This window comes from Podarcis bocagei (genome assembly GCF_964188305.1).
Source record: "Podarcis bocagei genome assembly, chromosome: Z".
NCBI lineage: Eukaryota > Metazoa > Chordata > Lepidosauria > Squamata > Lacertidae > Podarcis > Podarcis bocagei.
This window is the reverse complement of record NC_138140.1, coordinates 24,244,383-24,259,237: the sequence shown is the minus strand read 5'-3', so window position 1 is coordinate 24,259,237 and position 14,855 is coordinate 24,244,383. Positions and strand designations below refer to the sequence as shown.

The window sequence follows — 14,855 nt, the reverse complement described above, 5'->3', positions numbered from 1 at the left end:
TTGTCCCTAGCTTGCCGGAGATCATCAACCAGTGCGACCAAGGCAGTTTCAGTCCCATGATGAGGCCTGAACCCCGATTGGAAGGGATCCAAATGGTCCGCATCCTCCAGGCGTGCCTGGAGTTGTTCAGCAACCACGCGCTCAATCACCTTGCCCAAGAATGAAAGATTTGAGACTGGGCGATAGTTGGCCATACTGGCCGGGTCTAAAGATGGTTTTTTAAGAAGCGGTTTAATGACCGCCTCTTTCAGCGGATCTGGGAATGTTCCCTCACAGAGGGAAGCATTCACCACCCCGCAGAGCCCATCGCCCAGCCCTTCCTGGCTTGCTTTTATTAGCCAGGATGGGCAAGGATCAAGGAGACAGGTGGTTGGTTTCACGCATCCAAGCAGCCTGTCCACATCCTCAGGGGTAACGGATTGAAATTGATTCCATGCAACTTGACCAGACAGGGCTCTAGCACTCTCCCGCCCCAGCCCTGCTCCCGCGGTGGTGTCTAGCTCCTTCCAAATATGAGTGATTTTATCTGCAAAAAAACTTTGCGAAATCGTTGCAGTGGTGCTAAAGTGGTGCTTCAGGTTAAGAACAGTTTTAGGTTAAGTATGGACCTCCGGAATGAATTAAGTACTTAACCCGAGGTACCACTGTACTTGGCGGCTAAATGGGATAACACTATACAGTTATGTAAAGTGGATTTCCCTGGCCTAAACCCTGCCTGCTCTGGGCCTATGATGTTGCTCACATCAAGCCACGTGGTTAATTTGGATAATAGATGTTTTGCATACAATTTCCCAATATTTGACAATAGATTTATTGGTCGATAGTTGGACGGTATGTTTTTGTCCCCCTTTTTGAAGATTGGGATGATTATGGATTTCTGCCATGAATTAGGCATAATTCCAATTCTGTCCACCTAAGTGAATAGTTCTGCTAAACCAGTCTGGCTTGGCTTTAATTAGTTCAGGCGGGACGGCATCAGGGCCTGCGGCTTTGCCTAGTTTCATCTGAGAAATTAAATTTTCAACTTCAGTAATGGAAATGGGGGCCACTCAACCAGGGTCAAAGAAGGGGCAAGATCTTGGCTGTCTGATGGAATACAATCGTCGTAGAAGATCGCCTTAAAATGCTCTACCCATGGCATAGATGGAATCAATGTCAGTCGATGATCTTGGGTCTGTGGGGGGTCTGCAATAACCTTCCAAAATTTCTTATGATCATTGGTAAGGATGGCTGAAAGCAGTGAATCCCAGCAAGCCTGGTTGTATCTTATCTGGCTAAGCTGGATAGACTCCCTAACAAAATATGTGTCAGGCAATTGAGAGCTGCCTGACTCTCTAGATTCTCTGTAGATTCTCCTAACCTCTACTTTAATGCCTTTGATTTTGTTATCAGTCCACTCACCAAACCCTGATTTCTTAGGTGGCCTGTGCGAGTGTGAATGGGGCAATTTGGTTATTAGAGTGTCCATAAGCTCCTCAAACCAAGTGACTCTAGCTATTGGGGAAAGTTCACCACTCCCTACCGAGATCATGTGAATCACACGATCAGAATGCACCAAGGTTTGGAAAGACGATAGTGTATGCTCGTTAATTCGAATCCTTATGTACTGAGGACACTGTACCTGGGGGTGGGGTGGGGTGGATTGATTATATATTCTGGCACTCTCGATGGAAAGACAAATTTACATTGAAGAGGGAGATAGTCACTAAGCATAGGATCACCTATGTCAGGGGTCTGCAACCTTTAAGACAAAAAGAGCCACTTGGACCCGTTTCGGAAGAAAAAAAAAACTGGGAGCCGCAAAACCCGTCAATAAAAAAATAACTTTTTTGTCACTTTTTTTTATTTCTTTGTTTGACCCCTCAGAATTACTCCTCCTCATAGAAATAAACGTTAAATTAACAAGTTACCTTTTTTTGTGTGTGTGTTCTTCACTCCCTTTCAAAACAGTGACCAGCGTACATGCCCCCTTTCAATGCAGTGACCAGCGTACATGCCCCTTACAATGTAGCGGGCGGGCAGGTGGGAAGGTGATGTCTGGACGGTGCGTGACTAACGCATGCACTGCCCCAATGTGACATCACAGCCAGAACAGCGCCCGCCACAGTGGGGAGTGTCGGGGCGCACAATGCGCCTCCTCCCCTCACTAGTATCCGCCCTGGAGCCGCGGCAAAGGTGTAAAAGAGCCACATGCGGCTCCGGAGCCGCGGGTTGCAGACCCCTGACCTATGTGGAACTTAACCACTTGGGGCAGCAATTTAGTGGGGACCAGAATATAGTCTACCACACTATTTCCTTGTGAGGAGAGGAAGGTAAAGTTCCCAGAGCCTTCCTAGTCTGGCAGCCCATTAAGCCACACCAAAACCCTGGTGGTAGTCAGCTTGGTGAGCTGTAATTCCGCCAGGTTGATTTCTAAGTCCTGTGATTTTTGTTCCCATAAGCAGAAGTCAGGAAGAGCAGTAGAGTCCAAGCTCTCCCAAGCTTTTGTATATACTTCCCGCCCTTGGCATAGGCGGGCATTAAAATCCCCTGTCAAGACAATGGGAAAATCGGGGCAAATAATGTCCAGATTCTTGAGCACGTGTGCAAGGAGATCTCATTGATGGTTCTTGGCTATGACAGTAGAGGTGGGAGGAATATACACATTAGCCAGTAACATGTCCTGGCTCTCCAGCTCTATCTTTGTTGCTAAAATTTTGCAATTTGCATTAGTCAAGAGAATGTGTTCACATTTTATATGGGGAGCCACCAGGGTTAGCAAGCCAACCGAGGGCCTGCCTTTCTTGTGGAGTTTGACTGCCAGAACCGCATAGGCGTTATAGTCGGCAAAGTCAATGTGCTGGGTCGACCAAGTTTCTTGTAAACAAACTATATTGTCCTCTCTTATTAACTTAACAAAGTCAGGATAGCATAACTTTGAGGACCATCCTGCCACGTTCCATGATAGCAACTTCAGGGAAGAGTGTTGCACCGAGTTTCCCACCTTGGCACAAAGTCAGTCTAAGTAGATGTCATTAGATTGGCTATCACTAGGGGCCCCAGGCAGAACCTGTAGCATTTCCTCTAGTGCCTCAGGGGCACCAATTAGACCATGGTCCCTGGTGTCGACGCTTCTTGAACTGTCTGCTGTCGACTCCTTGTTCGAAGTCAAGTACTGTAGCCAATGGGGGGGGGGCAAGATCGCTAGGACTGAGAGCATCGACGGGAATATGCATCCCAGAAATCGTTCCTGGGGGTTCTTCTTCTGTTGAGGTGTCCTCTAGTGCCAGCATAACCAAGTCAGCATTTGCGAGGCAAGATGAAGGTTGATGTACTAAGATATTAACTTCTTGCAGATGGGCTTTGAGGCAGTCCTGGAACACAGGTGGGAGAATAGGTTGCTTAGTAGTTTGTGATACATCCGGCAGGTTAGGAATTATGTTACCTATCGGGGAAGTTTCTGGTTGGTCCTCAGCTAGGCAGAATCGCAACTCAGCACTCGGGGTGACCGGCTTCCCAGTGTGCATCTCCTGATCGAGTTCAGATAATTCCCCAGACATCTGTGTAGTTTCTCACCTTGCTCGCTCATCCTCCTTAAGTGGGGGCAAAGTCTGTTCTATTGGCAGAAGTGTGGATGAAATATCTATAGTGTCATACATGCTAATTCAGCATATAGTTGGGTTCAGTCCCTTGGTCTGCAAATGCCTGCCTTTCTTGGTTGGGTGAGTCCCTTACCAGGGATTCCTCCTGTAGAAAGGCCAGTATCTCCTCTTTTCCAGACCTTTCATTATTCATATTCCTGCTGCCCACATGAGCAGGTTCATGGGGGTTTACCCTAGGCTTGTTGAGGTCACGCATTGAATCTTGAATACTGTTTGTTATTTCTTCAATTTCCTCTAGTATTCCTAAGGAATTCCTAAGGAGCGGAGATTTCTTTAGAGTCACTCTTTGAGGCCCTCCTGTATTAGCTGCAGCTGTGTTAGTATCAGTCAGAGGAACTGGAAGATTTCCATGTTGGCTTAACCTTGAAGGTGGTGCAAAGCTTGGGTCGGGGGATAGTTTAATAAGCCACGGTTTAGCATTATGTGGGAACCAGGCCAATATTCATTCAGACTAAGCAGAGTACTTGCTTTTCTTGCGTTCTGCTCAGCATACCTCCTTCCCTAGCTACCAATACATTCATAGTTACATTCTTATTTCAGTTACATTCTTAATATAACATCCTTATATTAGTTGCAGCCCTTTTCCTTTCTGACCTATGTTTATGTAGGATGCTCATTTCAGTCTGTCAATCTCTAAGCCTTTTCAAAGAGCAAAACCTCATATATTATACAGTATAATGCATCACATGCAGGACCTGCTTTTCCTGTAGGATTTTTTCCTCCCTGAGGTACTGTTTGCTGTTTGCAATCCATTACGTATTACTGTTCCCATTTTTACATAATACTATGCTATTTCATTCATCCAAAAGCCTGAGGTGGCACAAAATTGAGAAAATCACTTGTTGGTGCCAAGTATTGGTCTCCCACTGGGCACAATTATGTGAAAGATTACAAACTGCCTCCATTTTGTCCGGCTTTCAGAGGGCAAATCTATTTTATCCATCATTTGGTGGGGCATAGGGCCAGCCCTGGCATTGACCTCCGAAAGCCGGGAAATCTCTCTATGCATGGGAATAAATAAATGGAGATGGGGTTTACTTCACTCTCCATTTGTTTGTTTACTTCCCTCTGCAGCTCATTTCTACCCTGCCTCCCAAAAGCTGCACGTGTTGCTGCCTAACCCTGCCATTGAACAGCTGAGAGTAACCTGGCAGCTTGGAAGCCCATGGAAAAATAGACTGGGGTCATTTACTTCTGAGTTAAAAGAAATAAAAATAAACCTTGCCATGTTGTTCAAGCCTATTTTCTACCTTCTCTCCTTCTGTGTGTGTGCATCTCTCTCCTGTCTGTTAGGGGACGTTTTTTCACCTCTCCTTTGATATCCATGCTGTACATCTATAGCTTTAATTTTAGAGAAAGTGTGCTAATTTAAATATTATCCATACAGTAAAATAAAAGTTGTAACACTATGTTAAAGGTAAGTAAATATTTTAAAGTTTCAGATGCCAAAGTAGTAACAGTTGCTTGGACATTAGCCCATTCTCTGCCTCATAATTCTATCCTTATTTCAAACAATGTATTATACTGGTATATAATGATGTTTATCTGGTGACATGTCACATCTCCCACCCCTACTTGCAGCCCTTTCCCATTCTGACCTTTGTTTATGTAGGATCCTCATTTCAGTTTGTTAACCTCGAGGCCTTTTCAAGTAGCAGTAGCTTATAAATCATAGAATTGTAGAATTGTGGAGTTGGAAGGGACCCCAAGGGTCATCTAGTCCAACCTGCTGCAGTGCAGGAAGCTCAGCTAAACATCCATGACAGATGGTCATCATATAATACATTGCATGTAGGGCCTGCTTTTCTCATAGGGATTTTTCCTCTTGAGGTATTTACTCTGTTTCCAGTCCATTATTGCTGTTTTCATTTTTACACAGTGCTAAGCTTTTTCTTTCCACTAAAAGTGCTAGCTGTGCAATATTAAGAAGATCCACTTGGTGGCACAATATATTAGCTTCGTATAATGCATTATTTTGTGAAAGATTACAAAAGTGCAGGCAGCGCACGGGCTCTGTGCTTGCCCATCTTTGGGAAGGAGGGAATGTCTCCATGACTGTGCCAGAGTTCTAGATCTTCCTTCTCGGATCCTTACTCAGCCTGGGCAGGTGGGACTTGCTTGGAAGTCAAAACTTGTCCCATATAAAAATAGGCTGGGGTTATTTACTTCTAAAGTTAAAGATAAAAATAAACCTTGCCCTGTTGCTTTAGCCCCCTTCCTCCCTTCTTCTCTGCTGTGTATGTGTGCACACTTGTATGTATTCAGACACTGTGTTACATCAGATGTTTAGCTGGTGAGATATCACGAAGTTGAAAACCAGACAGTGTCCAGACCTAGTTGCAGTCCTTTTCCTTTCTGGGTTTACCATATGCAGGATGCTCATTTCAGTCTGTCTATCTCCAAACCTTTGCAAGGAGCAGAACCTCATATGTGATATCATATACTACATGCAGGACATGCTTTTCTTGTATTGTTTTTTTCCTCCTGTGGCACCGCCCTCCTAAAGCCAGCAGAAACCTTATGTGATCCCAGTTTATGCAGGTGTCTCTATGCATGGGAATAAATAAATGGAGAGTGGGTGTCCTTCACTCTCCGTTTAGTGTTTGCTTCCCTCAGCAGCTCCTGACCTTTTGTGCTACACCTTCTGAAAGCCGCATATGTTGCAGTCAAACACTGCATATTGAATGGTTGCTGCCCTCAACTAGCCTGAATTACAAGCTGCCACTTATCACATGGAAAAATAGACAGGTTATTTACTACTAAGTTAAAAATAATAATAAACCTTGTTCTGTTCTTGAAGCCTAGTTTGTACCATAACCACTTCTCTCTCTGTGTGTGCTCCTGTGTGTGTTTCTCTCTTGAGAAGATCTATTTTATCTGACTTTGGGAGGGTGGCTGGTACCGCCCTCCCAAAGTCCAGAAACCTTATACCTTTGCACAGATGTCTCTGTGCATGGGGAATAAATAAATGGATAAACGGTTTCCTTTCTTCTCCATTTATCTATTTATTTCTCTCTGTAGTTCCAGAGACTCATAAGCCTTTTCTGTCTCACATGGCAAGAGATGCGAATGCTGCTGTCCAGTGCTGCTTTGAATAACTGCTGCCTTCAGTTGCTTAAGCCTTGTTTCTCCCTTCTCCCCTTCTGTATCTGTGGGCATGCTTGTGTGTCTTTGTCTCCCTCATGTCTATCAGGGAACATTCTCTCAGATTTCCTTTGATATCTATGCTACCAATTACACCTACATCTTTAATTTTAGAGAAAGTGTCTTAATTTAAATATTATCCATACTATAAAATAACAATTGTAACAATATGTTAAAGGTAAGTAAATATTTATGCTTCAGACCTCTAAATAGTAGCAGTAGCCGGGACATGAGTCCATTTGTCTCTACATAGTTTAATCCTAATTTCAGACACTGTGCTGTATCAGTATATCATGATGCTCACTGGTATACCACAGTGTTTAAAACCAGACTTGATGTTGGATACTCATTTAAATCTATCAGTCTCTGTGCCTTTTCAAGGAGCAGAACCTCATCTTTCATATGATACATTGCATATAGAACCTGCTTTTCTTGAAGGGATTTGTCTTCCCTCAAGTGCTTAATGCTCTTTGCATGCCATTATTGCTGTTCTCATTTTTACACCGCGCTATGCTTTTTCATTCATCCAAAAGTCCTAAGTGGTGCAATATTATGAAGATCCACTTGGGGTGCCACATAGCAGACTCACAAGCCGCCATTTTATAAAAGATAACAGTGCCTCCATTTTGTCTGGCTTTTGGAGGGTGGCGCAAGGGCTCTGGGCCACCAGAGCCCTGGCACTGCCTTCCCAATGACGGAAGCATAGTAAGTGCTTGCCCATTTTTTGGAAGAAGGAAAGGGCTCTAGGACCATCCCAGAGCTAGAGGGAGATGGCACATCCTTGAAAAGATCTTATGCAATCACAGCTTTGTACAGGTGCCTGTGCCCTTTCTGCCTTGCCTCCCAAAAGCAGCTCATGTTGCTGTCCAGCACTGCCTTTTGAATTACTACTGCCTTCAGCCAGGGCTCGCTTCTGGTTACTTACATCTGAGTTAAAAAAACTAAAAAAAACTTGCCCTCTTGTTTAAGCCTCCTTCCTCCCTTCTCCCCTTCTCTCTCTGTGTGTGCTTCCGTGTGTGTCTCCTTTGTGTCTGTAAGGGAACCCTCTCTCACCTTTCTTTTCATACCTGTGCTGCTAATTACTTTTACAGATTTAATATTGAAAAAGTGTGCTGATTTAAAATTTATCTGTACAATAAAATAACAGTGGTAACAATAAGTTAAAGCTAAGTAAATATAAGAACTTTGAGGAGCAGCAGTTGCCAGGACATTGCCCCATTCATCTCTATATAGTTTCATCCTTATTTCAGACATCGTGTTATATTGGTATATCGCAATGTTTAGCTGGTGACATACCACGATGTTGAAAACCAGACATCGTCTAGACCTACTTAGTCTCTCAATCTCCATGCGTTTTGAAGGAGCAGAACCTCATTTATGATACATTGAATACAGGACCTGCTTTTCTTGTAGGGTTTTTTTCTCCCCTGAGGTGCTTAACACTGTTTTTAACCCCATTATTGCTGTTCTCATTTTTAAACAGCACAGTGTTATTTCATTCATCCAAAAGTCCTAGTTGATGCAATATTTTGAAGATCCACTTGGTGGTACCACATATTAGCTTCACACAGGGTGCCATTTTGTGAAAGATTACAAAGTGCCTCCATTTTGTCTGGCTTTTGGAGAGTGGGATGGAGGCTCTGGGATGCTGACATAGTACTTGCACCGCCTTCCTAATGACGGAAGCCTAAGAAGTGTTTGCCCAACTTTGGGAAGGAGGGAAGGGCTCTAGGACCATGCCAGAACCCTGGATCTTCCTGCCAGAGCAGTGCCGCAGAACAATGGAAGTCCTGTACAGGGGTTATTTATTTCTGAGTTAAAAATAATAATAATAATAATATAAAAATAATAATAAACCTTGCTTTTTGTTTAAGCCTCCTCCCTCCATTCTCCCATTTTGTATATGTGTGCAGGGTTGTGCACCTGTGTCTCCCCTCATGTCTATTAGGGAACATTTTCTCACATTTCCATTGAAATCTATGCCACTAATTATATAGCTTTAATTTTAGGGAAAGTGTCCTAATTTAAAAATTACCATAAAACAACAGTTGGAACAATTTGTTAAAGGTAATACAGACATCTAAGTAGCAACAGTTTCCAGGACATTACCCCGTTTGTCTCTTCATAATTTCATCCTTATTTCAAACATTGTGTTATATCAGTATATCATGATGTTTAACTGGTGACATATCGCAATGTTGAAAAACAGACATCGTCCAGACCTAGCTGCAGCCATTTTCCTTTCTGTAGGATTCCATTTCAGTGTGTCAATCTCCATGCATTTTCATTTATCAAAACATACATTACAGGTAGGACCTACATTTCTGGTTGGGGGCGGGGGTTCCTCCTTGAGGTACTTAACACTGTTTCTAGTCCATTATTGCTGTTCCCATTTTTAAACAGCGCAGTGTTAAATCATTCATCCAAAAGTCCTAGGTGGAGCAATATTATGAAGATCCACTTGGGGGTGCCAAATAGCAGACTCACAAGCCGCCATTTTATAAAAGATAACAGAGTGCCTCCATTTTGTATGGCTTTTGGAGGGTGGCGCAAGGACTCTGGCACAGCCTCCCCTAAGCCGGAAGCTCAAGAAGTGCTTGCCCATCTTTGGGAAGGAGGGAAGGGCACTAGGACCACAACAGAGACCTGAATCTTCCTTCCCAGAGCCAGAGCGGTGCTGGCAGTGCTGGCAGTACAGTTCCCCAAGCTGAGATGCCACAATTTTTGCAAGATCCATAACTGAGAAACTCCACTTGTGGGTGACAAATATTGGCCTCAAAAGGTTTGGAAGGGCACTATGAGGGTTCTGCAGTGCTGCCATGGCCCTGACAATGCCCTCCAAAGCTGGGAAAGCCTTATGGGATTGCAGTTTTGCGCAGGTGTCTCTATGCATGGGAATAAATAAATGGAGAGTGGGTTTCCTTTTATTTAAATTAATCTATTTACTCCCCCCCCACACCTCCTGACACCTGAGCCCTGCTGGGTCCCTCACATGGAAAAATAGACTGGGGTCATTTACTTCTGAGTTCAAATTAATAATAATAATAATAATAATAATAATAATAATAATAATAAACCTTACCCTGCTGTTTAAGCCTCATTCCTCCCTTCTCCCCTTCTCTCTGTGTGTTCCTTTTTCTGGGTTTCCTCAAATGTGCCTCTATTTTGTCTGACTTTGGGAGGGCAGGGTGAGTGATCTCAGAGAGCCCTGGGTCTTTCTTCTTACACAGAAGAACAGCACAGAGAAATCGAGGTGGCAAAAACGTGAGAAGATCCATTTTATCTGACTTTGGGAGGGTGGCTGGTACCGCCCTCCCAAAGTCCGGAAACCTAATGCCTTTGCGCAGATGTTTCTGTGCACGGGGAATAAATAAATGGAGAAATGGTTTCCTTTCTTCTCCATTTATCTATTTATTTCTCTCTGTAGTTCCAGAGACTCATAAGCCCATTCTGTCTCACATGGCAAGAGATGCGAATGCTGCTGTCCAGTGCTGCTTTGAATAACTGCTGCCTTCAGTTGCTTAAGCCTTGTTTCTCCCTTCTCTCCTTCTGTATCTGTGTGTGTTTCTCTCTTGAGAAGATCCATTTTATGTGACTTTGGGAGGGTGGCTGGTACCGCCCTCCCAAAGTCCAGAAACCTTATACCTTTGCACAGATGTCTCTGTGCATGGGGAATAAATAAATGGATAAACGGTTTCCTTTCTTCTCCATTCATCTATTTATTTCTCTCTGTAGTTCCAGAGACTCATAAGCCTTTTCTGTCTCACATGGCAAGAGATGCGAATGCTGCTGTCCAGTGCTGCTTTGAATAACTGCTGCCTTCAGTTGCTTAAGCCTTGTTTCTCCCTTCTCCCCTTCTGTATCTGTGGGCATGCTTGTGTGTCTTTGTCTCCCTCATGTCTATCAGGGAACATTCTCTCAGATTTCCTTTGATATCTATGCTACCAATTACACCTACATCTTTAATTTTAGAGAAAGTGTCTTAATTTAAATATTATCCATACTATAAAATAAAAATGTAACAATATGTTAAAGGCAAGGAGATATTTATAAGTTTCAGACACCTAAGTAGCAGTTGCTTCTATCCGTATTTCAGACATTGTGTTATGCTGGTATACCGCAATGTTTAGCTGGTGACATACCACGATGTTGAAAACCAGACATCGTCCAGCCCTAGCTGCAGCCATTTTCCTTTCTGGGCTATGTTTATGTAGGATGTTAATTTCAGTCTGTCAATCTCTATGCTTTTTCAAGGAGCAGAACCTCACATATGATACATTGCATATAGGACCTGCTTTTTTTGTAGGGATTTTTCATCCCTCAAGTGCTTAATGCTGTTTGCAGTCCATTATTGCTGTTCTCATTTTACACAGCGCTATGCTATTTCATTCATGCAAAAGTCCTAAGTGGTGCAATATTATGAAGATCCACTTGGGGTGCCAAATAGCGGACTCACAAGCTTCCATTTTATAAAAGATAACAGAGTGCCTCCATTTTGTCTGGCTTTTGGAGGGTGGCGCAGGGCTCTGGGATGCCAGAGCCCTGGTATCGCCTTCCCAATGACGGAAGCATAGTAAGTGCTTGCCCATTTTTTGGAAGAAGGGAAGGGCTCTAGGACCCCGCAGTAGCCCTGGATCTTCCTTCCCTGAGCCAGAGCTGTGCCCAAGGTTTTCCTCCACAGTTATATCTTTCCAGTTGTATCTTTCAATAGATCATCTATAGTCCATTATCTTATCCACCTTTGGGAAATTGGGATAAGGGCTCTGGGATGCCCTCTAGCACCACCCTCCCTAAACCCGGAAAACCTTATGGGATCACAGCTTTGTTCAGGTGTCTCTGTGGGTGGGAATGAGAGCAAAGGAGGGTTTCCTTTGTTCTCCATTTATCAATTTACTCTTGTTCTGCAGCTCCTGACACTTGAAAGTGCTTTCTGCCTCATCTCTGAAATGATGCATGCTACCGCCCTCATCCGGGGCGCACTTGGAAGCAAAGTCTTGTCCCATGGAAAAATAGACTGGGGTTATTTTACATATGAATAAATAATAAGAATAATAAACCTTGTCTTGTTGTTTAATCTTTCTTCCACTCTCTTGCGTTCCTATTTCTGTGTCTGTTAGGGAACCTTCGCTCACCTTTCATTTCATATCTGTGCCACGTATTACTTCTACAGCTTTAATTTTAGAGAAAATGTAATAATTTTAAAATTATGTGTTCTACAGAATATTGTAACAATATGTTAAAGGTAAGTAGATATTTATGTTTCAGAACCTTAAGGAATAGCAGTTGCCGGGACATAGCCCCATAGTTCCATCCTCATTTCAGACATTGTGTTATATTGGTAATATCACGATGTTTAGCTGGTGACATATCATGATGTTGAAAACCAGACATTGTCCAGCCCTAGCTGCAGCCATTTTCCTTTCTGTAGGACGCTATTTCAAACTCCATGCCTTTTCAAGGAGCAGAACCTCATTTATCATATAATATACTCCATGTAGGATCTGCTTTGGGGGGGCGGGGTTCTTAACGTTTCCATTCCATTATTGTCGTTCTTATTTTTACACAGTGCTATGCTATTTAATTAATCCAAAAGTCCTAGAAGGTTCAGAATTGAGAAGATCCACTTGGGGGCACCAGATATTAGCATTCCAAAGGCTCCATTTTGTGAAAGATTACAAACTGCCTCCATTTTGTCTGGCTTCCAGACCCCTGGCACTACCCCCCCCCCCCGAAGGATAGTAAGTGCTTGCCCATCTTTGGGAAGGACTCTAGGACCATGCCAGAGCCCTTCCTTCCCAGAGCAGTGCAGGCAGAACAAAGGCAGTTCTCCAGGGCAGAGAACTGTGCAGGTGGCACAATCTTGAGAAGATCCATTTTGTTTTACTTTTGGAGAGTGGCGTGAGGGCTCTGGGATCTGCCGGAGCCCTGGTACCAATCTCTGAAAGCCGGGAAAACCTTATGCCGTGGTTCCGATGTTTCTCCTTGTTGGAGTAAATAAATAGAGAGAGTTTCATTCACTCTCCATTGCTCTGCAGCTCCTGAAACTTGAAAGTCTTTTTTGCCTCGTTTCTCAAGAGCTGAGCTGTCCAGTGCTGCCTTTGAACTGCTGCTGGCCTCAGCTGGGATTGGCTTGGAAGTCACTACTTGTTCCATAGAAAAATAAACGGGGAGTATTTACTTCTGAGTTAATAATAATAATAATAATAATAATAATAATAATAATAATAAACCTTGCTCTGTTGAAGCTTCTCTCGTACCTTCTCAGCTTCTCTCTCTCTCTCTCTCTCTCTCTCTCTCTCTCTCTCTCTCTGTGTGTGTGTGTGTGTGTGTGTCTTGTGTCTGTAAGGGTACCTCCTCCCACCTTTCATATCCATGCTACTAATTACTTCTACAGCTTTAATTTTAGAGAAAGTGTCCTAATTAAAAAAATATTTGCATTTTAAAATAACAATGGCAACAATATGTTAAAAGCATGGGGGGGATGAAGTTTCAGACCCCTAAGTAGTAGCTGTTGCCAAGACATTACCCAGTTCACCTCTTCATAGTTCCATCCTTATTTCAGACATTGTGTTATATTGGTATATTGTGATGTTTTGCTGGTGATATACTACTATTTTTAAAACTAGACATCATCCATCCCTAGTTACAGCCTGAGAAATATTGATGTAGGGTGCTCATTTTAGTTTATCAGTCTCCATGCGTTTTCAAGGAGCAGAGCGTCATTTATCGTATGATACATTGCATGTAGAACCTGCTTTTCTTACAGAGTTTTTTCTTCCTCGGGGTACTTAACACTGTTTGCAGTCCATTATTTCTGTTCTCGTTTTTTACATAGTTAATTTCATGCATTCAAAAATCTGAGGCGGTGCAAAATTGAGGAGATCCATCTGGGGGCGCCAAATATCGGCCTTGTGCACGGTGTCACTTTATGAAAGGTTGCTGTTTTTTCCCCTGCAAAGTTTTCCTGCAATGGGGGCCAAGCCATGGTGGCTTGAGAAGAACCAAAATCTTTTCATGAATGTGTGCCTGTGTATCCCTCATGTCTTTGTCCCTTTCCTCTCTTCTCCGCTTCTGTGTGTACACACATGTATGTGTCTCCCCCTCTACGTTCCCCATTTTCTCCTCCTTACCATCTCACTCTCCCTAATATTCCCCTGCCCCTTTGCTTTCTCACACATTCCCCTCCCACACCCCCTATGCTTCCTTATGTGCTTCTTCACCTTCCTTTTTGTTCCCTCTGGCCCACACCCACTGGTGAAAAAGAAGGAGAGAAGTGTTTTCATTTCCATTTCCTGGAGTTTACGTTTTTGGTGCCCCATAAATAGCTTCCCTCCGTATTAAAAATAAAGGTTGATGGTTTTTTAAAAGAAGGAGGTTATCTCTTTGCCACATAGTTTCATCTTTATTTCAGACATTGTGATACATTGTTTTATTGTGAAGTTTAGCTGGTGATATCTAACCTGATGTTGGAAACCAGACATCGCCTAGCCCTGGTGTATGCAAGGCAGGTAGCAAAGCCAAAATGACACTGCTGTGATTCCATCCTGTGAGGGACCCACTGGGATTACTGTTAAGATGTTGCATCATTTTGTCATCCAAAGGGAGCTCAACAGTAAAGTGGGGTGGTGGTGTTCAAAGTGCAATAATTTTTGCATCAGTTTTGTTGAAAGGATTATGCCCCTAATTCCTAGAGTCATATTCAGCTGATGAGTCTCACTAGCAGAATCCCAAGAAAGGACTGCACAGCTTTAACCCTCTCCCCCCACATGCCCCCCCCAATTGCCTCTATGAGGGTCACGAGAAACTCTGGAATAGGATAATAGGATATGGGGATATGGGGAGATCATTCTGTCTGAAACAATTGTCAAGAGCTATGTTGAATTCCTCCTTTAGTTTTCAGGTTCTGCAATAATCTCAGCAAAGTACTCTTTACAGTTCATCAGGCTGTGGGCATAAGCAAGAAATGGATGAACTTTATAGTCACTACTTAATACAAATAGAAACATCAATTGCCCTAATAGTCTATAACCATGAAAGTGGGAGGAAGGTGCATGCCTTTGGATGTGGTTT

General features: G+C 43.2%; 1 protein-coding gene across 2 annotated transcripts in view; it reads left to right on the top strand.

Annotated features, from left to right (window-relative positions):
* Positions 1 to 14,855, top strand: part of LOC308578788 (cysteine-rich hydrophobic domain-containing protein 2-like) — a 30,325-nt gene that overhangs the window by 7,022 nt on the left and 8,448 nt on the right. The gene's annotated exons all lie outside the window — the stretch shown is intronic.